The following is a 24,100-nucleotide window of genomic DNA, read 5'->3' as shown; positions in this document are numbered from 1 at the left end:
CAAGCCCCAGTTTATACACAACACAAATGCATTTCAATAGCCGTTCCATAGGCTCAAGACAATACAAGGACATAAATCAACTAATAACAAATGCGGAAATGAAGTTAACAAGAGACAGAATTGACGGGTTTTTACGGAAAGAACATATTTGAGGCTACGCTTATCGGATTTGTGTGTAACTTATACCATTTTGAAGCTAAGACGAAATCCTACAACTTTCATGAAGGTCACTTAGTCAAATTTCCAGTGTAACCTGATCAAATTCCCAATTTACAGAGCCAACTTCCAACTATACGGCTAATTAACCGCACTGCACTAGAATGGTCATATCTCAGGCTACCAGGGTCCGTTTAAGGTGTTCTTGTAGGTGTTGAAAAACTAAGACAGAGTACTAAAACTTTCATGTTTTGGTAAATGGCTAAATCAGCACGAATCCTAGTGAATAAACATGATAAACTGGATGAACTGACTAAAATGGAACACTGGAAACATCCTAAAATAGTGAGGGTATTTTGGTCTTTTCACAGGTTACGTTGCTCCGATTGAGTTGAAATTTTGTAGGCACCTATAAAATACCATTCTATACAACTTTTATGTTTTATACCAAGCCTAATTTGGCCTCTAACATGGTGCAATAAAACCGGACAGAATAGAGCTGAAATTTTCCAGAAACCTGAAATTTTGGGATTCAATGTAACCTTTCTTGATTTCTTGCTCCAATCATCACCACAACCACTTATATAAGCTTAAATACAACATACATCATCCATATAGCAAGGATAGGTAGCAAATACCTCAAACCCTAACTCACATAAATCACCTTTAAATCATCATAACAACTTGTATCACCACTAATCCCACCAAAACAAGCATTATATAACAACTTAAACCAAAAATAAAAGAACCAAAGCCATGGTTTAGCCTTGTACCTCAACAAATGAAGCTTGTAAGAGTGATACTTCACCTCCTCTTGAAATTCTTGGTTCCCCTAGCTTCTCAAGCTCACAACTCACTCTTTAATTGGTTTAGAATTTTAGTTGCTCACTTAACACTCACAAACTCAAGATAAAAATGGCAGCTCTCACTTGGGTTTTTCTCTCCCTCTCTCTCGGCCACACAACAGAAAAAATGAAGAAGAAGTGCAGCTCCAAGGTGATAAGAAGATTGGACAATTGGTCTTGGTCAAGACCCTTAATGGTGTGACACTTGTCACCACCAATTACCAAGCAAAATTTCTTTTTCTTTCTTGCAATTTCAGCCCCAAAATTTCGGTCAAAGCTAGCTGGAAATAAGGAAATATTTTGCTCAAGTATTAATGAGTTCATGTGGTAAGAAAGTGGTGATCAAGTGGTGCGTTCAATTGGTAGTGCGCGGTACCCATCGATTTGACGCGATTTCTCTTAAATCGTGTATACTAGGATTTTTAGCTTATAATCACTATCTTATTATTATCACTTCTAGTCATATAGTATTTCCTCATCCAAAAGTCACTTTTACCTATCAAATTTAATCCTCACTCCGTACCGAATAATCATACTACGGAAAAACTGAAGCCCTAATTCGCTCTTAACTTGGAAACGAAAAGTGAAACCCTACTTCCTAGGTTCATTTGCACCTATTGAGGAATGATTGGGTCGTAGGGCCATAGTAAATGAATAATTTTCAAATAAAAGGCATTTTTAAGAAAAAAATGTGAGGAATTTTACAATTTCAGTGATTAAAATTAGGGTTTCAATTAAAATATGAGGGATTTAAGAAAACCGGTTGGTCACAAGTAAATTAGGATTTTTGATTAAAATTTTAGGGTTTCTAATCTTTTAAAAAAAGAAATAAGGTTTTAAATTAAACCAAAAAATATACACTTTAGTATTTTCTTTACAAATAAACTCCTAATTTTCGGGGTATCACACAAATCAGATTTATTAAACCTGTCCATGCAAGTAACTCACTGACTATGTGCAGTTTTTGTTGTCAGATTGGTCATATGAAGAGTAATTGTTATGTGAGGAAGAATATGATAAATGGTATGAAATGCATGTGAATAGTTAAATATAATGCTAACTCTCAAGGACCCAAAAAGTAAAGGGTACCAAATATTATCATGTGAATTTTTGTGTAGGCGAACTTGATAAATATTATCAATGAATTAAAATGGTTCATAGATAGTAGATGCTCAAGATATATGACTGGTGATCCATCACAATTCATCAAACTCAAACCAAAAGCAAGTGAAAAGGTAACTTTTGGAGATGATAACAAAGTCAAAACTGTTGGAGTTGTTGATATTAGTAAGAATGGTCAAACCTTTATTCATAATATTCTTTTAGTTGATAATCTGAGATATAACTTATTAAGTGTTAGTCAATTATGTGATAGAAATCTGTTTGTGTTATTTAAAAAGCATGAATGTCTTATTCTTGATTTAAAGTTCAACACTATCTTCAAAAGAAAAAGAGTTAATGACATTTATGTAGTAATTCTAAAAAATGTTGATTCTTCTAGTTTTAAATATCTTAAAGTTGCAAATGAAGACACTTGGTTGTGGCATAGAAGGTTTTGTCATTTTAATATTGATTTGCTAAAAGAGATTTTCAAAAAGGAACTGGTTAGAGGATTGCCAAAAATCAAAATTGAAAAGAATAAAATCTGTGATGCTTGTCAATTTGAAAAATAAGTCAATGTTTCTTTTAAACCCAAGAAATGTGTTTCTACCACAAAATCTTTGGAACTTTTACATCTTGACTTATTCGGTCCCACACAAACCACTAGTTTAGGTGGCAAAAACTATTGCCTTGTTGTTGTTGATGATTATTCTAAATACACTTGGGTGATGTTTCTTGCACACAAAGATGATGTTTTCAAAAACTTTGTTTCATTATTTGCTAAGGTTCAAAATCTAATTGGGTTAAAAATCATCAAGATCAGAAATGACAATGGCACAGAATTTCATTTTTGTGGCATTCCAGAATTTTGCGATAACAATGACATTACACATGAATTTTCAATTGCAAGAGTTCCCCAACAAAATGGGGTTGTTGAGAGGAAGAATAGAACACTTCAAGAGGCTGCTAGGACCATGTTAAGTGAGTGCAACTTACCAAAATATTTTTAGGTTGAAACTATAAATACAGCCTGCTACACTATGAATAGAATCCTTTTAAAATCAATCTTGAACAAAACCTTTTATGAGTTGATGTTTGATAATAAACCTGTTATTGGATACTTCAAAGTTTTTGATTGCAAATGTTTCATTTTGAACATCAAGGAATATCTTGGTAAGTTTGATAAAAAATCTGATGAAAAAATTTTCTTGGGGTATTGTGAGAATAAGAGAGGTTTTAGAATTTACAATCGAAGGACACTGATTATTGAAGAAGCTATACACATTACTTTTGATGAATTTAATGGTGATATTTTCTAAAGTAATGGTGAAGATGATGATGCAGGTGTTCGAGAAGAACTAAAAAAACTCTCAATCAATGACCAAGACATTGTTTCACCAGAAAATGACTCAAAAGAAGATGATTCTCAAGACATTCCAGCACCGGAAGACAGTGACAAAGATGTAAGTACATCTAACGATCTTCCAAGAGCCTGAAAATTTGCTCAAAACCATCCTAAGGAGCTCATCATTGGTGATCCATCAGAAAAGATCAGAACTCGTTCCTCCTTTAAACAATTGATGGATAATTTTGCATTAGTCTCACATTTCAAACCCAAGAATGTTATTGATGCCTTGAAAGATGAGAACTGAATTTTAACTATGGAAGATGGGCTAAATCAATTTGAAATGAACATGGTTTGGTCATTGGTTGAAAGATCTCAAAATCATCCTATCATTGACATGAAATAGGTTTTTAGAAACAAAATGAATGACAAATGTGAGGTTATTAGAAATAAGGCCAGACTTGTAGCCAAGAGATATGCTCAAGAAAAAGGAATATACTTTGATGAAACATTTGCACCCGTAGCTAGGTTAGATTCAATTAGAATGTTTTTGGCTTTTGCATGTTTCAAGAATTTCAAACTATTTCAAATGGATGTAAAAAGTGCCTTTCTAAATGGCTTTATTGATCAAGAAGTATATGTTGATCAACCTTCTGATTTTGAAAATGAGATTTATCCTAATCATGTGTTTAAACTCTCAAAAGCTTTGTATGAATTAAAACAAGGTCCAAGGGCTTGGTATGAACGTTTAAGTGATTTTTTGATTGAAAATGATTTTAAAAGAGGAATTGTAGATACCACTCTTTTCACTAAACAAAGTACACATGATCTGTTAATTGTGCAAATATATATAGATGACATTATATTTGGTGCTACTAATGAGAGTTTGTGCAAGGATTTCTCCACAATAATGCAAAAAGAGTTTGAGATGAGTATGATGGGAGAATTAAATTTCTTCCTTGGATTTCAAGTGGTTCAAACCCAAGGAGGAACATTCATTAATCAAGCAAAATACACTAAGGAGCTGCTCAAAAGATTTGGAATGGAAGATTCAAAGTAAGTTGGAACACTCATGTGCACCTCTACTAAGCTTGACAAGGATGAAGAAGGTACAAAAATTGATGAAAAAAATTATAGAGGTATGATTGGTAGCTTGCTTTACTTAAATGCTAGTAGACCTGATATCAAATTTGTTATATGCTTGTGTGCTCGCTTTCAGTCCTGTCCAAAGGAATCTCACTTAAATGAGGTAAAAAGAATTCTTAGATATCTAAAAGGAACTGTGAATTTTGACTTATGGTATTCTAAGTGTCTTGAATTTCCTTTATATGGATTCTCGAATGCTGACTTCGACGGGTGTAGGGTAGATAGAAAAAGTACAACTGGTATATGTACCTTTCTTGAAAAATACTGAGTATCTTGGTGTAGTAAGAAGCAAAATGCTATTTTTCTGTCTACAACTAAAGCAGAATATATTGATGTCAGTGCTTGTTGTGCTCCATTATTGTGGATGAAAAACACATTGAATGATTTTGGATTGATGTATGATTATGTGCCTATGTATTGTGATAACACTAGTGCAATAAATTTGATAAAAAATTTCATCCAACATTCTAGAACAAAACACATAGACATAAAGCATCATTTCATTCGCGATCTTATCCATAAGGGTGAAATTTGTGCTCAATATGTCTGTTCAAAAGATCAAATTGCTGATATTCTCACAAAAGTCTTACCACTGGATCAATTTGTGTCTTTGAGAACAAAATTGGACATTTCAGAAAAAATACTCTAAAAATTCTCAGGTCATTCTTTATCGGACGTCCGATGTGCTAGAACAGACGTCCGACAGTGTTCTTGATCATTTTTTTCAGAAAATTCTGGTTCGGACGGTCATGTCGGATGTTTTACTTCATTCGGCCGTCCGACACTCAAAAATTGCATCTTATAAGGAAGTCCTCTGTGTCATTCAGTTCATCCTCACCCCTCGTCTCGGATGCAACCCTTCATATTTTTTGAATTTCAAAATTCAAATTCATCTCTCTTCGGAACAATTTCCAAGTAATCACTCTGACCGTCACAATTACATAGCTATTCCGAGTTAATTGCACATCATAACTTCTCCCAACTTCCAACTGCACTATAAATCCTAATTCTAACCCCAAACTCTAACCACCCAAATTTACTCTCTGTGGACGAATTCTAACATCCATTGTAGTTCATATTGCACTTTCAAATTCTTTGACACTTATTTGCATTACACACCACATAAAAAATACACTGCATTGCACTCATGGTGAGGATTAGAGGAGGGTCTGTGAGTGCCGGACGCATCTTTAGCCTTAGAGATGAAGAGGATGAAGATGTTCAAGTTGTCAAACCTTCCATCAAGTCACCCAAAAAGAGAACTGGAAATCGTGGTGGAAAAACGAAGCAGTCTGCAAAAAAAATGCAGACTGTTCAAACCACAGAACCATCTGTTGAATCAACTGATGAGCAGATGGAGGAACAACAATCTGAAGAGCATCCAGTCAGTGGCAATGAAGAGGAACTGGAGCAACCCACCAATGAAGATATAATCGTCATGAAATCACCCAGGAAGGAAAATAGGACCACCAAAAGGAAGAGCATTGCTTAACCCAGGGAAAGGAAAACTGCTGATCCTTCAGGGGAACAGCAGGATGCAGAAAAAAATGTTGAGGAACAGCAAACTGCTGAACCATCTACCAGGAAGTCACCAAGGACGAGATCTGGTGTCCAGAGTACTGTGCCAACTACTCATTGCACTGGAAAAAGAAAGCGTCCTGCAAATGAGCAACCTGAGGCTCAAACTGCAGAGGAAACCACTCCCTTGCCCAAGTTCATTGTTGATGATGCCAGGGAGAGGTTCGAATGGATCTCACAGAAAGGTTTCATCATTCAGAGGACCATTATCCCCCACGAATTCCATAAATTTGACATTGAACTTGTTCTCAACCTTTTTGAATTCCAAAAATGGACCCATCTTCTGACCATTCCAAACACATACTATCCTGACATGTTTCATCAATTTTTTGCCAACCTTAGGTAGGGCAAGTCACATACTGATCTCATCTCACGTGTCAACTGTGTTAACATAGAACTGAATCCTGACATTGTCAACATTGTTTTGGAAACCAAAATTGAAGATGGTTATAAAAAAAAAATTGCAAACTTCTTTTCATACAAAGAATTTTCTTCTGCCTACTATCACTTTTATGTTGCAAAATTGATGACCTATTTTCAAACCCATTTCAATACTCCTTCTGAGGTTAGATTGGAAGATCTCAGTCCTCAAAATCTGATCATTTTTTTCATAATTTTAAATCTGTTGGTGCCTACTGATGGTCACAGGATTGAAACCAACAAAATGGAACTTTATATGTTCTACTACTTTTTTGAAAAAATCAAAATTGATTCTGACTTTGTCATGTGCCAGTTTTTGCTCAAAATAAGCACTGATAGTCGTAGGAAACTTTCCCATAAAAAATTTTTAACTCCTATTTTTGCTCACTTTCAAATCCCCTTTATTGGAAAATCTCCAAAACAGGGTGCATCAACTGTTTTCTTCAAGGCTTATTTTGAAAGGAAAAATCTTAAATTTTTTTAGGGGCATTGGTGTTACAAGGAAACTGTTTCAAAGTTTAGGAGAAAGAACTTTCATGAAACTCTTGTTACCCCTATGACCCCTCGTGATTAGTCCATATATGTGTCACCCTTCACCATCCATCCTAGAAAGTCAGCCACCAAGTCTTCTTCATCCAACTTTGAAGTCATCTCTCTGCTTGAGAACCTCAAACAACACGTCCTACTTCTTGAAGATGGCCTGATGATGACCATGACATCCGATCAACAAACACCTTCATTGCTAAAAGGAATCTGCTTATGCCTCCAATTCCTCAAGAAAATAAAAATGCATACCAAAAGGAGCTCAGAACTGAGCCCACTACTGAAACTACCCAGAGCACCGTGCCTCCAGTTCTCAGTCACAGAATAAAGGAAAAGCTCTAGCAACTGAAGCAGAGACTGAAGAGGATAATGATGATGATGATGAGGACACTGAAGAGGAAGAAGATCCTTCTTTCGCCTAACAAGGAGAATGCCTAGATCCTTCAAGATCACCTTTTACGCACCTCTAGGCAAATGCACTTCATTTTGGCACTTCTAAACTTTTGGCATCTTTTACATTATAAACAGTCTGTGTTCTATACTAAGGATTCTACTTTGGCATCGTTTGTGTTATCTCTCTATTTTGGATGAATGTTGTTTAACTCTGTTTAGCCTTAAAATTCTGATAATGACCGCTGTTGATTATTGCTGACTGTTGCCAATATTGCTGCTGTTGATAGCATTGATGATAGTATTAACTGGATAAGTGATTGCTAATTTCTGTTGTTAACAATTGCCAAAAAAATTGCTGATGCTGTGTTTTTAGCTTGGTAGTCTTGAATGCTAATATTGAATACTGGACTCTAATATTGATGATCAGATTCTGGTTGTTTTAAATGATGACAAAAAGGGGGAGAAATGGATGTATAAGTAAGGGGGAGTCATTCTAAGGGGGAGTTGTGCCCAATCTTTTGTGAGAGGACTGCATCAAGTAAGGGAGAGTTGTGTCCCAATTTTATTTTCTTTGATCCATTGTTTTGTCATCATCAAAAAGGAGGAGATTGTTTATCTCAGTCCATAGCTTTTGATGATTACAAAATAAATGGATGATTACTAATGTTCTCTCAAAAAGACTCTTTAAAAAATGGAGCAAAAAAGATTCAAAGATTAAAGCACAAAGGATACTGAAACTGCTGTCGGATGCGTAAGAAGACTGGATCGGACGTCCGACAACCTTTGCACAACTTCGAACGAATGAAGAACCTCACCCTCGAACGTCCGAAGATATTAAGTCATTCTCTCTAAACTCACTGACCTCGATCAGACGCACATCCTCAAAGCACCGGACGTCCGACAAGAGTTGTGCCACTTCGGACGCAAAACCTTGGAGGGATTGGACGTTCGAAAAGAATTAAAGAAGAACTCCCAGTTTCACCTCCTACCTTCGGACGCATACATTAAAGGTACCAGACGTCCGATATAATTCAAGAGGATTTCTTGAACTCACTGCCTACGTTCGGACGCAAGAAGTTGATCTACCAAACGTCCAACACTACCAACGGCTAGTTGACTCTTCAGTTACCTTCTATCCATTGGAAGCATTAATTGAGGAACTTCTTGGTTCCATATAAATAGAACAAAGTCAACCACTTCAAAGGGATTTTACACATTGAGACTACATCAATCAAGAGTGATTCAAGTGTGAGAATACTCTTCAAAAAGAAGATTTGTACTCTTAGTTGTGTAACTTTCAATAAGCTTTTCTAGTGTGAGTCAACTACTTCAATAGTGTAGTTTTATGAAGGTTATCCGAGTGATTGTAAAACTTCATTGCTTGACCAAGTATGGCTTGGGGCAAGGAGGAAGTGATCCTGCCCTTGTACACAAAAGATTGATTGTAAGTTGATCGACTTGAAAAAACTTGCTGTATAAAGTGATATCCAAACTCAAGAGGAGTTTGACATTTGGTTTGGTATTCTATCCCCTTTTACTTACTGTTTTAATATATAAACTGTTCATCTCTTCTACTCACAAGCACTTGTGCTTTCTCTTCTATTGCTCGATTGTGTGGTCGTTTAGAAAAAGAGGACAAATACTGAAAAAGGTGATTCATATCTTGGCAAGTTTTTTAAACCACCTAATTCATCTCCCCTCTTAGATTGTCTTCGGTCCTTATATATAGTGCACCACTAATTTTTGAACACTACAAAAGATGACAATACCAGTAGCTCTGAATCATTTTAAACTCTTCATTCTACGCACATCAAATATCATACATTGATGAAATATATCATGTAAGACTTTTCATTTCTTGCCACCATCTTTGCATTCATCAACCGCAATTCATTGAAATCTTCGTCAGGATATGGGTTGAATATCATAACCTTATTCTTCTTCAAGTAAATGACTGCCAAACACCAGTGTTTTCCATCCCAATTCAGTGGTATTCAAATCTACAAATATCAACAATGAATGAAATTACTAATCCCATATTTTTAATATATCCCATTCATTAATAACTAATGAAACTTCTTACCTTCTCACACTCTATAATCAAGCCACCAACTTTGTCCTCAGTTAGATAATAGATATACAACTCATCTCATTTTTTGTCACCATTTCCTTCAACAAACAATTGCAAATATTAGCCCAAATCCAAAATCACACGAGGTGCTGACTCCTTCTACCAAGCAATGGACCTTACGGAAATGATCATTGAGCTCAATTTATGTTCTTAAGAGACTTACCGCTGACCAACTCGACATGTACCACCCGCGATATGATGCATTCCCAGAATTTCTCCTTGCACGTGCCGTGAGCAAAGCAAAGTAACAATTAACAATCTAGAGGAACACATTGTCAGTATACTAATTTTTCACTATTAATATTTTGTGTTAAATATACTTAATTATGTGAGATTTACCTCAGTTTCGACACACATACAAGGCAACAAACAAAGAATATGCTCTCGGTTAGCTACTTGGCCTCTAATTGTAACGACGGCCTGCCTGCACGTGTTTTTTTTTAGTCAGCTATATATGTATGCATATCAATACCACACGGGCAATATGTTTCTAAATATAATTTTAGGCAACTTTCACTTACTCCAGCGGCAATGTCATATTCATGAGAAAATCATGAACCACAACACTAGCAGTTTTGCAATTATCAACTCTCTCTCCTCTTATTGTCTAGAAAGCTCAAAACAAAGGTTAAAGTTTGCATATGAGTGTCTCGTTTTACTATTATGGATGAGCAATTTAATTCACATTATTCAATATCAAGTTTCTTACCTCTAAAGCTCCTTCCGCTCTTCTTCGTGCTTCATTCCTTCTTTGGGTATATACTGATAACCTTCCTGCTAGTCCTTTAGGTTTTCTTTCATGTGCCCTGCTAGGTGTTTGTTTCTTGACTTTGTATTCGTTTGTTCAGTTTGATGAAATCTCCGAATCTAGCTCACCAATTTCGGGTGATTTTTTCGAGATCTTTCTTATGGGTTCATTCTCCTGGACACTAATAGTCCCCTACTTTGTCTTTCGAGAGTTGTACTCTTTAGTTGAGGAGGCCATAAGGTCACCAAAGTTGTTACCTTTTTCAACGCTGATAACCGTATGACTCTCTCTTTTTCCCCCACTCTTAACCATCATTTGCTTCATGGATTGTACTGGTGTGCTAGGAATGTGATTATATTTTTTTCAACATAGTGAAATCATATCCTATTTTTGATTTCCTGCTCACTTTCCACTCAGCATTCTCTGCTCTATAGTGAATTGCACAACCATCACAGTAGCCCGCACTAATTCTTTGCAGCTCCTTCATTATCCCAGACTCTAGATAATTCAGGGACTTGGATAAACCCACCATGACGTCCATAAGTTGTTTCTGACTTTTCTTTATCTCAAATGTGCATCTTTCAAAATAGTTGAGTCGATCCTCCATCTCCTCATAATTTTCAGCTTTCTCTTGGATTTGTATCTCTCTGCTACTACTATTGTCGCCGCCTTTATGCTTACTTGATGGATAGTTTTCTCCACAACCTCTTTCAATGGATGAACTCAAGTAGATGGTGTTGGATTGCCTCACCCGCCACACCATTATCACAAGACTCTTCTATGTCGACAAGCGTAAGACTTTTCATAAGACTAATAAGACTTGATGTCAGCAACCATACGTGTCCTTATATGTTAGATTCATTTTTCACCCTTCAAATAATTTATCATTTTTTTTGGTTGGTCAAATGAAGGCTTTTACTTCTATAACCGATATCCAATAACTACATCTTAAATTGTCTCACTTCTTGTAAGTACGATCCATCAGCCAAATCACACACAAGTCCACTTTATGGTTCAAACTAAATTTCTACCACAACAAATATCAGAATTATTTCTGCATTGTAGACGCATCCCCCATTCCTAATTCCACCAATTTTTTTCCGAGGAAGAAGTAAAGCGACCAAATTCGGAATTCAATACAGTTAGCAGGTTAAATAAAAAATGCAACACGGTTCAAAACTTTTATTTATTTTTTGACATAAACGTGTAGAAAGGACTTGACTGTAAATAGAAGTGGTATGCCCCCACATTACAATTTGATTAAGTAGATACAGGAGCTGATCCAAAGGAATTGGAGCTGTAAGTTGAATCATGGATGGTAGGAAGGAAATAAGAGCGCAAATTGGTTTGCTAAGGAAAGCGTGAGATCTCAAATGGTCCAAGAAAGTATAGAAGAACCACCGGAAGACTTGAAGCACACGCTCGCTGCAGATATCATTGGAGGTGCTACTCTGAGATTTATTTTGGTCTAGAGACTGTAATCTCTTCCCTTAAAGCAAAAAAAAAAAAAAAAAAAGAAAAAAGAAAAGAAGTGGTATGTCGTAAAATGCAGCGCGGTTCAAATAGAAGTGGTATGTCTTAATGGAAGTGAGCTGAAAAGGCATTGATCTAGTGGTTAAAGTTAAAATCCAAAGAATTAGAGTTTTTGGGCTTTAATCTCCCTATTCTTTTTTCGCTTCTTAAATCCTACTTCTCTTCTATTAGGAAAAAATGAAAAAAAAAAGTCTAATGGAAGTGGGACTTGGGTTCTTATTTGAAGTTGGAATAATCCTTGGAAGATTATCAGCCAAGTGTCTAAGTCCTTTCTTACTTTGGGCTTATCTCCTTTGGGCCCTTGGAGCTGAGATTTAGTTGCCAATTCAGCCTGCCTAGAGTTGGAAAAAGGAAATTCATAATTTTGAATGTTGTTAATGCTCTTCAATTGCAAACTATAGCAGTTTTTAATAAAAATTTAATGTTAAAGGTAAGAACATGGTGAGGGAGTGAATGAGGTTAAAATTGGGAGCAAAATTGATTACTTAATGGGATGCTTAAACTATTCTCAATTAGATGCCATCTCATATCTAATCTCAATTGTGAAATTGCAAATAGTTATTGGACCTTTCTTACAAATCAATTTGTAGATCATGTAAAATACTCAAACGTCATATAGTAAAAAAATTATGAAAAATTGTGTGAATGAGGCTAAAACGACAGTAAAATTGATTACTTAATGGAATGCCTAAACTTTCTTTAATTGGATGGCATCTCCTATCTTATCTTAATTGGTAAATAAAAAGTTGATTATGAATCAAGTTGCATACCATGTAATGTATACTAGAGGTACGTTGGTTGTGCCTTACATAGCCTAGGCTCCCTAGTAATTTAATTGAACATATAACAACATATCTTTTTGGTATATAATAAACAAAAATACAGGAAAAAATTTAAGTATTAAAATAATTAAAATTTGGTATGAAGAGAAATTTCATCTATGAAATTAGCCACCTCCCCCTCCCCTGATTTTATTATGAATGAACTTAGTCCCCTAATTATTGTGATTTGGACAAAGAATTTTGAATACGTGACATGATGATACCAAAAAAGGAGAAAAAGTAAATACACTTTGAATGCATTACCAATTCAATAGCAACATAGCTTTAATTATTAAACCTAAAGTAGTCAATTGAGCATGCAATTTCTCTTAAGCAAAAGTGAAGAACCATATTATGATTATGGGAAATAAGCAAATAAAGGATCTATCAAATCCATCACTATTTTTGAGGCTAATGAAGAAAGGCAATAAAGCAAGTGCATGGTTAAGTATAATTGGGAAGAAAGAAAGCTGATTTTTTATGAAACTCTGAGAAATGATTTATAGTACAACAGGAAAAGAGACTTTAATTGATTATATAAAGGAGTTTTTTAATGTAAGAGTTGGGTGAGCTACTAATTAAACATAATTAATCAATATCCAAGAACTAAAAGCTTTTAATTAATTTGTAAAATTTGATAGTATAGTCACAATTAGACAACACATAAAAGCAGTAGAAGTCCATATGGTTAAGCAAAAATGACTTGTAGTGAAAATCTTTCGTCTTAAACTATATAATAGATTTTCTGTCTTGACTCATCAAGGTAGAGTGGAAAAAAAAAAATGGGAAAAAAATCACAGCTTTCTCAGAGGAGAGCTATGCTGTGACGACCCCACCTTCTCCTAGGGCATACCCTAGAAGTTAGTGAATCGCTTACCTGACTCTCGCCAGGATTCACTCACTCACATTAACTTCAAAGATAACATTACCATTGGACAACTGAACATTTACTCTTAAGTACATCGCCAATCAGTTTGAAACATAAATTTGTCCAATAAAAGAAACAAAATACTTGTTTTAAATATCCATTCTTAATATCACACCAACTCAAACAAAAATTCAACCGTCTCAAAATTCAAAAGAGACCATGCCTACACTATATACACAGAATAACGGATCTTCCCAAAATAACTTTCTAGTTCAATCCAATCACTCTTCTCCTACTCCTGTAAGGAAAACAAAGCTAAAAGGGTGAGCTTACGCCCATGAGGTTTCCATGCAAGTAACATTTAATAATCACATGAATCAATACAATTAAGCAAGTAGTGCACATTTCACTGTACAATCACTTTCATTAGCAATTGAGGAGACACTTCACTGAACAATCACTTTTAAAAGGATACGGTGCTCGCATTAGAGCCACTTCAATGCACTACACACTCCGCCGAACTCCTCCTTATAACCTCCAAAACAATAAACACTTCCCTCACTTGGATGGCCATATCAATATCAGTAATCTGCTACTCTATGGTAATACTCGAGCATACCAATACACTTACCCAAAGCTACCGTCCCATCCGACCGAGCCCTTTTTGCTGGCTCGAATAGTCCGTTGAACAAAGGGTTTTGGGGCCCAGTTCAGCCAGTGTGATAAAGTACACACACGACTTACAGTCATGCACACTTACAATATCACTTGATCAATTATTAACCTTCAAACTCAACTAAGCCGAGTGCGATAAAGTACACCCTCGACTTAGAAGACAAGGGACAATTGAGATACACTTTCCAATGAATCACTTAGCAATATATCATAATAAGCACATTTGTCACATATTCATAATAAGCACATTTTGTCACATATTCATAATAAACACATTTGCCATATAATTACACTTAGGTACACATAAGCAGTTTAATACATAAATTCGGAAAACACTCACCAATTATCCAAATAATTTACTCTCGAGCCTCGAGTTTGTTTCCTAGCTCACTGCTATTTCCTGGGACAAGTTAATAATTTCAGGGTAAATATATAATCTACATTATTATTTAAACTATTAAAATCAAGTTTGACCTTGAAATACAAATATATTCTCTATTTACTGTTTATCCTACATTTTATTTTGAAACTTATTAATTTTATCATTTAAACCAAGAATTATACATATGTTCTATGGTTATAATCTTATAGGTATTTACATTAACTGTAACCTAGTTTCCACTCAAAATCCTAAGATGCAAGCTTAGAAACACTCCATTGATTCTCCTTTTAACAAGCCAAGGTCTAAGTTGTGTGCACTTTAAATTTTATTTCATTACACTAGCCTCTCAAATTTTATAATCTTTAAAATATTTGTGAAGACAATATTAAGTAATTAGAAACCAATTTAAGTAATTAGGATCCATTTCATGTATGCAGCCATAACAAATTACCTTAGAGTTCCTAAAACATCAAATAAGTCTTACCTCATTACCATTCAACCAATCGACATAAATTCAGCAATATTACTTCAAGCTTTCTGGGTTAAACCCTTGATCACTCTCAATTCCTGAGGTAAAATACAACTATAATCATTCAGGTATTCTTAATGTGAATTCTAATAAGTTTATTTAGAGTTTTAGGATTCTCTAAACATAGTTCAACTAATCCAAGCAGTCTAGTACTCTTAAAACTCCCATTTGATTCATACTTTTTAGATTAGGAATTTTATGTGCAGCCCCAAACATAAGTTCTAAAATTCTAAAGTGTAAGGAGAGAAGTTTTAAGCATTAAAAACTCACCAATTTAAGGTTTAAATCACTAGAAACCAAGTTCCTTAGCTTATCAAACAAGATGTGAAATTCCAGCAATTCTTTCTTACATTTCTCTTCGAGATTTATCAAATTTATCAACTCAAACAAGGGACATATACATGTACTCCAAATTTAAGGTCTTGTGAGGTGTTTAAACTAAGGTTAAATTATTTTCAACCCAAATTTAAAGATTAAGGCTAGTGAACTTTTCATTTCTTTCCTTTTTAAGCTAAACCAGATTCTAGTTTGCTTGTTGTTTAAATTTGCTCCAATTCACCAGCTTTTTAAGTGTTAAAAGTCAATAAAATGCACATGAAACAGGGACAAGATAGTATACAATGTTTTACTCAAGATTGCAGCCAAGTATCATGAAATTTTCCAAAAATCACACGAGAGTTTCAGCCCCTCTTTCTCTCGGCCATTAAGCAAGTTTCCAGCAACATTATTGCAGAATTTTCAACAGAGTTTACGTCTTTTACTTGCCTAAAATACTATACACATAACACACATTCTGTCCAACGTGAAATGAATCAAATAACAGGTAATTCTAGCAAATTATTCCACCAAGAAGCCACAAATAATTCTGTCCTCAGCTAATTACAACCTTCAGCAGTTCGGCAGGTTAAATACAAAGCTGTCCTTCTCAATTTCTTCATTTTCCTCACTTCCAACTTAACATACAGAGAGTAATTATCAAGCCACAGAGTATCGTAAGCGACAATATAAAGGTCACAGCCAAGGAATCAAAAGCATAGCTGAACCGGGTCTTCCTTCTCGGCCAAATTGAAAGGAGATTCTTGCAGCAACCAGTTATACGACATGAAACTCTTCAAAAGTTTCTTCATTTATACACAAATCTTTCATGCTGGCTAAGGCTAAGGTATCATACAACAAATCACGTCTCAATGTAAAAGTTTGGAACCAGACAGAGTTCATGAGGAAATCTGGAAGGATTCTTTTCCTTCTCTCGACTGAAGCTGGAAAAGTTCCAGCAGCTATTTCTAAACATTTCCAGCGTAATCTTCCCGTTTTTTCATAAGTTTTTCCGGCTGAGCTTCTTATAAAACTTAAATTTAAACCTTTGGCATGCATTCCTAACATTATTCCCCAAAGAAACATGAATAACAGGCTGCAATTCCAGCTCCACTCTCTCGGCCATCACAAAGTTTTCTTGCAGCTCTTAATCAGAATTTTTTCCTCAGCCAAAACTCATTTTTCCTAGCTAAAACTTAACATGCAACAGTCATGATTAAAAGTAATGGAAGATTGAAGGGTGTTGCTGCAAATTTTACCTCCCTTTGCTCCCAAAATCTGAAATTGCAGACTGCGCCTTGGTTTCTGCTTTGGTTCCTCAAGATAAATGCATCAGTCTCTCTCCTTCTCCTCCCTTGCATCCCTCTCTCTCGTTTGAGGCTGGTAGGTGATGAAACGCACAAGATTTCTCTCCCTATCTCGCACTTTTGCTCACGGTTTTGTGGTTGGAGGAGGAAGAAAGCTTCACACTCTATTTCTCTCTTTTGCTCCTCACGGTTTCTGCTATCAAATGAAACAACCGACTCCTATTTGTTTCCTCTCTTGGTTTTGCTCTCGGTTAAAGTCCAAAATGGTAGAGCATTTCCTTTCTCTCGGTTATTACTTAACTCAGCAAATGTTCCACCGCCCAAACAATATCACCGCTGTCTCCTTTCTCTCTTAGTCATCACTTCATTTAGCTAATGGATGGGCAGCTGTCATCATCATAGGTGTTATTCACCGCCCAAGATTAAAAGCCAAGTCCTCCTAAATTCTTCCTTCCACCGTTTAGCTTGGTAGGTAGCTACCTAGCTTTTAGTTGGTTCCAATTCTTCTAAATATTTTCCCTTTCTCGGTTCTGGACTTGTGAATTTCTGAGGGTTGGTTTCGTAATTGCATGGTAGTTAGTCAGAAGTTCCATGGTTGTTTTGGTCTTTTCATTTTAGTTTATTTGGTTACCCCGAGTCAGTAATTTTATTTGTCTCATACATTAATTCAAAACTTCGTTTGTTCTAAATTACGCTTACCTTGAAAAATTTTCCCATGTGACAGACATAGATTTTCACACTTTTGATTTTAAAGAAATTTGACTAAACGTGCAATTGATTCAACTATAATGACACAAATTACCTTATGCATATTATATGTTTATTTAACTCCTAATAATTTTAATTTTTTTAACACCATTCTAGGATATTTCTAAATTCTCAATTTTGTATAAAAATTCAATTAAACATTTAATTTAACCACTTATTCGTTATATGTTATATTTTCAATATTAAGGTAAATAAAATAAATGTAAAGCACACACGTAATTTTCTCGAGTCCTCACATATGCCACATGTTAAAAAATTAGGTGTTACAATAAACTCCCATACCTTTTATATAATATGTGAAAAACCCATTGGATTCAAAAAAGATAACATAAGTGATCAGATTTGTTTGGTTTGGCATGAACAAAGGGACAAAAAAAATGCAAGGGGTAAGAAATATTAGAGTCATGTTACGTGTCAATCTATTAAGAAACCATGTGGCAAGAAGTGAGGCAAATAGCTAAACTTCCATTTCTGAATAGGTGGAAAACCAATTGGATTCAAAAAGGATAACATAAGGGATCTAATTTGTTTGGTTTGGCACGAACAAAGGGACAAAAAAAGGATATGCAAGGAGTAAGAAATATTAGAATTATGCCAAGTGTCAAGTTATTAAGAAACCAAATAGGAAGAAAGGAGGCAAAGAACTTGTGACAGCCCCACCTCTCCCTAAAGCGTACCCAAGGTTTGACAGACTGCCTGCCTAACTCTCGCCAGAATTCAGTCACACATCATGAAATTTACAAACAATTATCTCAATAATACAAGCGGTATCAATTACACCCTTCAATATAGGTGCACTCATGGACCTCTAATATCCACGCAATCTATAATACAGCCAAAAAGTCACACTTGCAAAAACCAAAGCAAACAGGTTGGCTAGACATCTATGAAGTACTCACTCGAGCAACTAATAACTTAGAAGAAATTGAAGCCTTTCTCAAATCAACCTCTCATATTCTCATCCCTGTAAGGAAAACAAAATTGTAAGGAATGTGTTAGAAACCCAGTGAAGTTCCAAGAAAACAAGCAAATAATATAACAGACAAGACCATACACTGGATATCAAGAAACAAATCAAAACTCAAATAGATCATGACTCAATATATAGTTAAGCAAATAGCCAAATAGATCATGCAAAAGTGTATGGTAAAGAACACATTCATGGCAAAGGATATAAGTTGCTTTCAAGAGCAAATTCCACTGTAGCTTGATCAAGGTCCGTTGACTCTCCGTCAACCATAAAAGTATAATGTCCGTAGATCTCCACTTCTCACCAATTTCCGTCCACCAAACATACTTCTGACTGGGCCTGAACATCAAAGAAGCACCCAAGGTTCGTTGATCTCCTCAACCAAACTCTTGCTGGCACGATTCGACCAACTAACTCTAGATTGGACTTATAGTCCCAAATATTCAGTAATTCAGGATATGGCTTATAGCCCCAAGTATTCAGATAATCAAGATTGGAGTCGTTAGCTGTTATCCAACGCTCACACAGTAAAATTTGAAGATGTTAGTTGTCACTTAATACTCTGTATTCAGAAATAAACAATGATGGTAATATTCGAGCATACCAATTAGTCGAGAAGATAGCACTCCACTCAACAAAACAAGATAGAGGTACTGAGACGGGATGAGAGGCACCTTCCACTCGGATGGAGTGTGGTACATGCTACTGCTCAGCACTAGTGTCGACGAGATAACTCTCCAATCGACTTAATCAGGATAAAAGTATTGAGACAGGATGAGAGGCACCTCCCACTCAGATAGAGTGTGGTACATGCTACCGCTCAACACTTACAAGTCAAGCACAAGCACAAACACAAGTACAGGTCAATCAAGTGCAAGCGAGTACAAGATCATTTAAGAAGAGGAGGCCGAGCGTGATAAGGACACACTCGCCTAGACAGAATCAAGTCACAAGTAATATCCAGCAATTCACATTCTCAAGTATTTTAAGTATTTCAAGTCAATATACAGGTCATATACATATTAGGTTACTTGTTCATGCGTGAAGGAGATATCAAGTGTTTAGTCAAGTCAGATCAATTGAATGTACATAAGAGCACACTCACCTAAACAAGTTCAAGTCACAACTACGTTCAGCATATCATGTTTCAAGCATTTTAAGTATTTTATGTCCAAATAGTTAAAAATCAGGTGATTAAGAACCCTGATCAAACAAGAAAACTGGAAGAAAGTTGCAGAAATAAAAAATTTTCTCAGCAAATTCGGCCACAAATCCTGCCAAAAAGTGGCCGAATTCTAACCACTTTTCAGTTGTAACAAAACGGCTAACACATGTTTTAACAAAATTTTACAAATTTAGTCGAGTTAGGTCAAGTGCGATAAAGTACACACTTGTCTATGAGACAAGAAATCAAGTATCTAGCATTGTCTAACAATAATAAACATGTAACATGTAAGTCGGTGGGATAACTATCCGAGTGACCAACAAGTCAAATGCAAGTAAAGCATTTCATTTCATATCAATATCACAAGTGAATTACAAAGGATCGAGTATGATAAAGTACATCCTCGCCCCAAAGGTTATCAATTCAAGAGTAATTACTTTAACGAAGTAAGCATGTTATTCAAGCAAAGAGACATTCCACTTAAATATTTTCATGTATTTAGAACACTCATCAATGAATTGCCACCCTTCACTTTACCCTTGGTTCGTCCTCTTGAACTCTCTCGAGTCCTGTGATCACATATTATATAAAAAGGCGAGCAATATAAAGCCAAAATACATGAAAAAATTAAGGTTTCTAAGACTTCATTTCCTTTCACTTAACCTCAATTTCACTCATAAACCATACCCAAAATGATTTACCAACACCAACCTTAAAGTGGGAAATGAAAGTAAAAACGGTTCTAAGAGAACAAAATTTTCCAGTTTTTATGCAACATTATTTGAAAAATCATATCTTAAGTTCCTTAAGTCCAAAATTTAAAATTTCATATCATCAGAAAATAGACTTAAAGGTTTTTAATTTTCTAGAAGGCACATTTGTAAGATTCAGTCCACAAGTTAGTCAAATTCCAACCTCAAGTTGTTGCTTCATCCAGTTAAAAGACAGAACAGGTATAGTAAATCAGTCAACTTTGAAAAATCATAGATATTCATAAAAATTGAGAAAAGTTATGAAATTTGCATAGTAGAAAGTACTCTAAATCTAGATTCAAACACAACAAATAGAACTCAATTCTGATTTTTCTACACCAAGATATAATAGATTTCCTAAGACTGCCCAAGGTCCCTTGCTCGCAAATTTTCAGCAGCACTTCCTTTGTATTTACCAATTTTTTTAGCCAATTCAAGGCTTCATTCTTACCACAAAATAGGCTCAACTCAAACATATACATACCAGGTCAACAACTTACTAAATCAAGCATATATATAGCATATAACCATCACCTCCGTTTCCCAAATCCTAGGGCAACGAGTGAACGTCGTTAACATTCTTGGTTCATTTTCCAACCTAAATGTAAATTCATTAGATGACCAAGTGAGTGGTTAGATCTACTCAATTCACCATGCAAGTTAGACCCAAAATGCAGTAAAAGTTCATGAGAAAACAAGTTTGACAAGTCCAAGAAAGTTGGACAAAAGAAAATTTCATTCAAGCTCAAAGTCTTCTTAGCAAGTAAAACAGTCGCGCCCACGTAGTCCCAGGACAACGGCCATAACCTACTGTAGGAAGGTCAAAATAAGGTGTCGTTAGCAGCATTGGAAACTAGACTCAAAGGGCTTTCCAATAGTGCCACATGCACACTCTAGTTCGTCTCATATTAGTACCAGTAGTTCGGAAAATTTGACTGATTTTCTGGTTCTGATCAGCCCTAAAATCCTAGCAAAGTTATACTAGTTCTTGATACTAACTTCACTTGTTTTGACTCAAATTCATCTGGTTCAACATCCTAAAGTTCATATACAGGGGATCAAATTATCTAGTACCATTGGAGTTCAAAATACAATACACAAATATAATTAAAAGAACCAAAACAGTCTAGCCAACAAAAGGAACCAAAACAGTCCACTAGTGGTCCAAACAACCACTTTGCTTGCTTCATTTCCATTTCAATTCACACCAACCTTAAACCAATGTTTAGCCAAGTTTCTTAGGCTTAATTAAGGTGCAAATGAACCAAAAATTCAAGGAGAAACCTCCTCTACAAAACTGGTCAGCCAAGGGAAAGAAAAACAGTCCACTAGTTCTCATGCAACACCAACCTTCCTCCTATCATTGTTTTTCACTTAAGCAACATGTCAAGTGTTTTCCCTAAGTTCAACAGGATCCAAAATATGTTAACACATCAAGAAAAAACATAAACAAAGCTCAAACATTTCATCAAACACATGGTAGACAAACCAACCAACCATATTATCACTTGTTTAGTTCAAGAAATTTCACCACAAATACCATCCAAACAACTCCTAAGTTTGCCATCAAAATTTCAAACACATGATGCAACACAAGAAAACTAGGATTTAAGAGTCATATACCTCTCTTACGTGAAGCTTGAACCACCAAAACAAACCACCAAAACTAAGGCTCCATGTTTGAGACACACTCTAGGTTTGAAGGTTGTTCACTCACTAACTCAAGTTCTTTCTCTTTTGATTTTTGTTCTAGATCAAGTTAGGGTTAGAAAGGCATGAAAATGGAGTTTTCTCTCCTTCTCCTGGAAGCTAAGAAGTTTGGCCAAGCAAGGGAAATAATGGCTTCAAGATGATTTAAATTTCCTCTAATCCTTTGGTGAAACAAGATAGATGGTTTGGGTTTTGCCACTTGGCCCAATCTTGGCCCTTTCTTTCTTTAATCTTTTGACTAATGAAGTTTCTAACCTCCAAATGTACCAATGTCTATTTAACACCTCTAAACTATCATATAAAGTTCCAACCACTAATAAAAAGACATTTGATCAAAGTGTATGTGGTGAAATAAAATAAAGCCAACTTAAGGAAATATTACAGTTCAAGTAAAAGCAATAAAATGCAATGCAAGGGAAATGTTATGAGTGATTTAGTTCTAGGGTAATGCAAGTAATTTAGGATCATTTATATTTTTAAGTGAGGGTTCTTACACTTAACATGTACTAACTTATATCAAGAAAATGAGTTAAAACTAGAATTAAACCCTTATTTCTTCTTATATACAATGTAGGTAACAGTCACATAAAATTCTTTATATCATTCTATAAAAATTCTTTATATCATTCAATAAAAATTCTTTATATCATTCTATACTACATGCTATGACTTTCTTTTACATTATTATTATTATTCATCGTATATCATTGTTTGTATACTGAGAAATTTCTAAAATTATGATTAATTTAAAAAAAATTCTACAAAGGGGGCATTTTGAGTGTGGGGTCGTCCAAGGGATCTTCGCATTCAGCAAATACGAGCTCCCTCAACTCGCATTTGCTGAATGCGAAGTCTCTTGAATTTTCCTCCAACAAAATCCAAAAAAAAAAAAGAAAAAAGAAAACCAGACCTCGCATTTATGAAATGCGAGGTCAGTTACCTCGCATCTCTTAAATGCGAGGTCACTGTGCTCAGACCGCAGACCGCAGAATGCGATCTCATCTCAAAGCTCAGACCGCAGAATTCTGGCGTGATGCCAGGAATACAGGAGATGGCACGGGCGTGTTACTAGTGCTGCTTACACCTCCCATGTCCTTGGTCTTGTGGAGAAGGAATGTTCCAGACAGGATAGTCACAAAGCCACATACTTCAGAGACAATTTGCGATGCATTTTGACTGTCCCAGTCCTGCATGAAAAGTTTGAAAGTCAGCCTTTTGTTGGTCTGGTGGAAGCTCAACAATGGCGGATAACAACCGACGAGAAAGAAAGAGATTGAGGGATTTTGGGCAAATGGAGAAAGACGGATGCCGGACTTGAATGGAGCTAGCTACCAGAGATGGGTTCCCAAAGGGGAAGCTCTGCAATGGCCGAGAGCTTCCGATGCTTCCGATGACAGCTTCGGACTAGAAGAAATGCCGCCTTTCTGGTTTCGCCTGAGGAGAAATGCCGCACGGGCTGACAAAATTGCAGAGCTTCCGAGGAGAATTCCAACAGCTTCCGACGACAAAGCTGTGAATCTGATTTCCAATATAATTTTGAGAGTGAGGAGGCTGCACGGAGAGAGTGAAGGGAGTGACGAACTGAAGAGAAATGCGAAACTGGGAAGTCTGATTGATTTCAGATTGAGTACCTCGCATTCATGAAATGCGAGCTGAGTAAGCTCGCATTCTGCAAATGCGAGCTTCTTTTTCTTTTTTTTTTTTTGAAAACACTTACCTCGCATTTGTGAAATACAAGGTACTTGAACTCGCATTTCACAAATGCAAAGATCACAAGTTTGGAACCAGCTCCACAAATTACCCCCTTTGTAGAATAACTTTTTTTTTCATCACAATTTAAGAATTTTCTCTTTGTATACTTATGTGGATATTACTCCCTCCGTCCCACTTTGATAGTTC

At 35.7% G+C, this 24,100-nt stretch overlaps 1 long non-coding RNA gene across 1 annotated transcript; it reads right to left on the bottom strand.

Moving 5' to 3' along the window:
• Positions 1–13,672: 13,672 nt before the first annotated feature.
• LOC140008505 (uncharacterized) lies at positions 13,673–17,122 on the bottom strand. The gene is made up of 4 exons (XR_011815909.1): positions 16,789–17,122; positions 15,170–15,252; positions 14,644–14,703; positions 13,673–13,926 (listed from the first exon to the last, which is right to left on the bottom strand). It is a non-coding gene; the product is annotated as an uncharacterized lncRNA (long non-coding RNA).
• Between the last annotated feature and the right edge of the window lie 6,978 nt (positions 17,123–24,100).

This window comes from Coffea arabica, chromosome 1c (genome assembly GCF_036785885.1).
Source record: "Coffea arabica cultivar ET-39 chromosome 1c, Coffea Arabica ET-39 HiFi, whole genome shotgun sequence".
NCBI lineage: Eukaryota > Viridiplantae > Streptophyta > Magnoliopsida > Gentianales > Rubiaceae > Coffea > Coffea arabica.
Note: the sequence above shows the minus strand (reverse complement) of the source record. Positions and strands in the feature narration are given on the sequence as shown.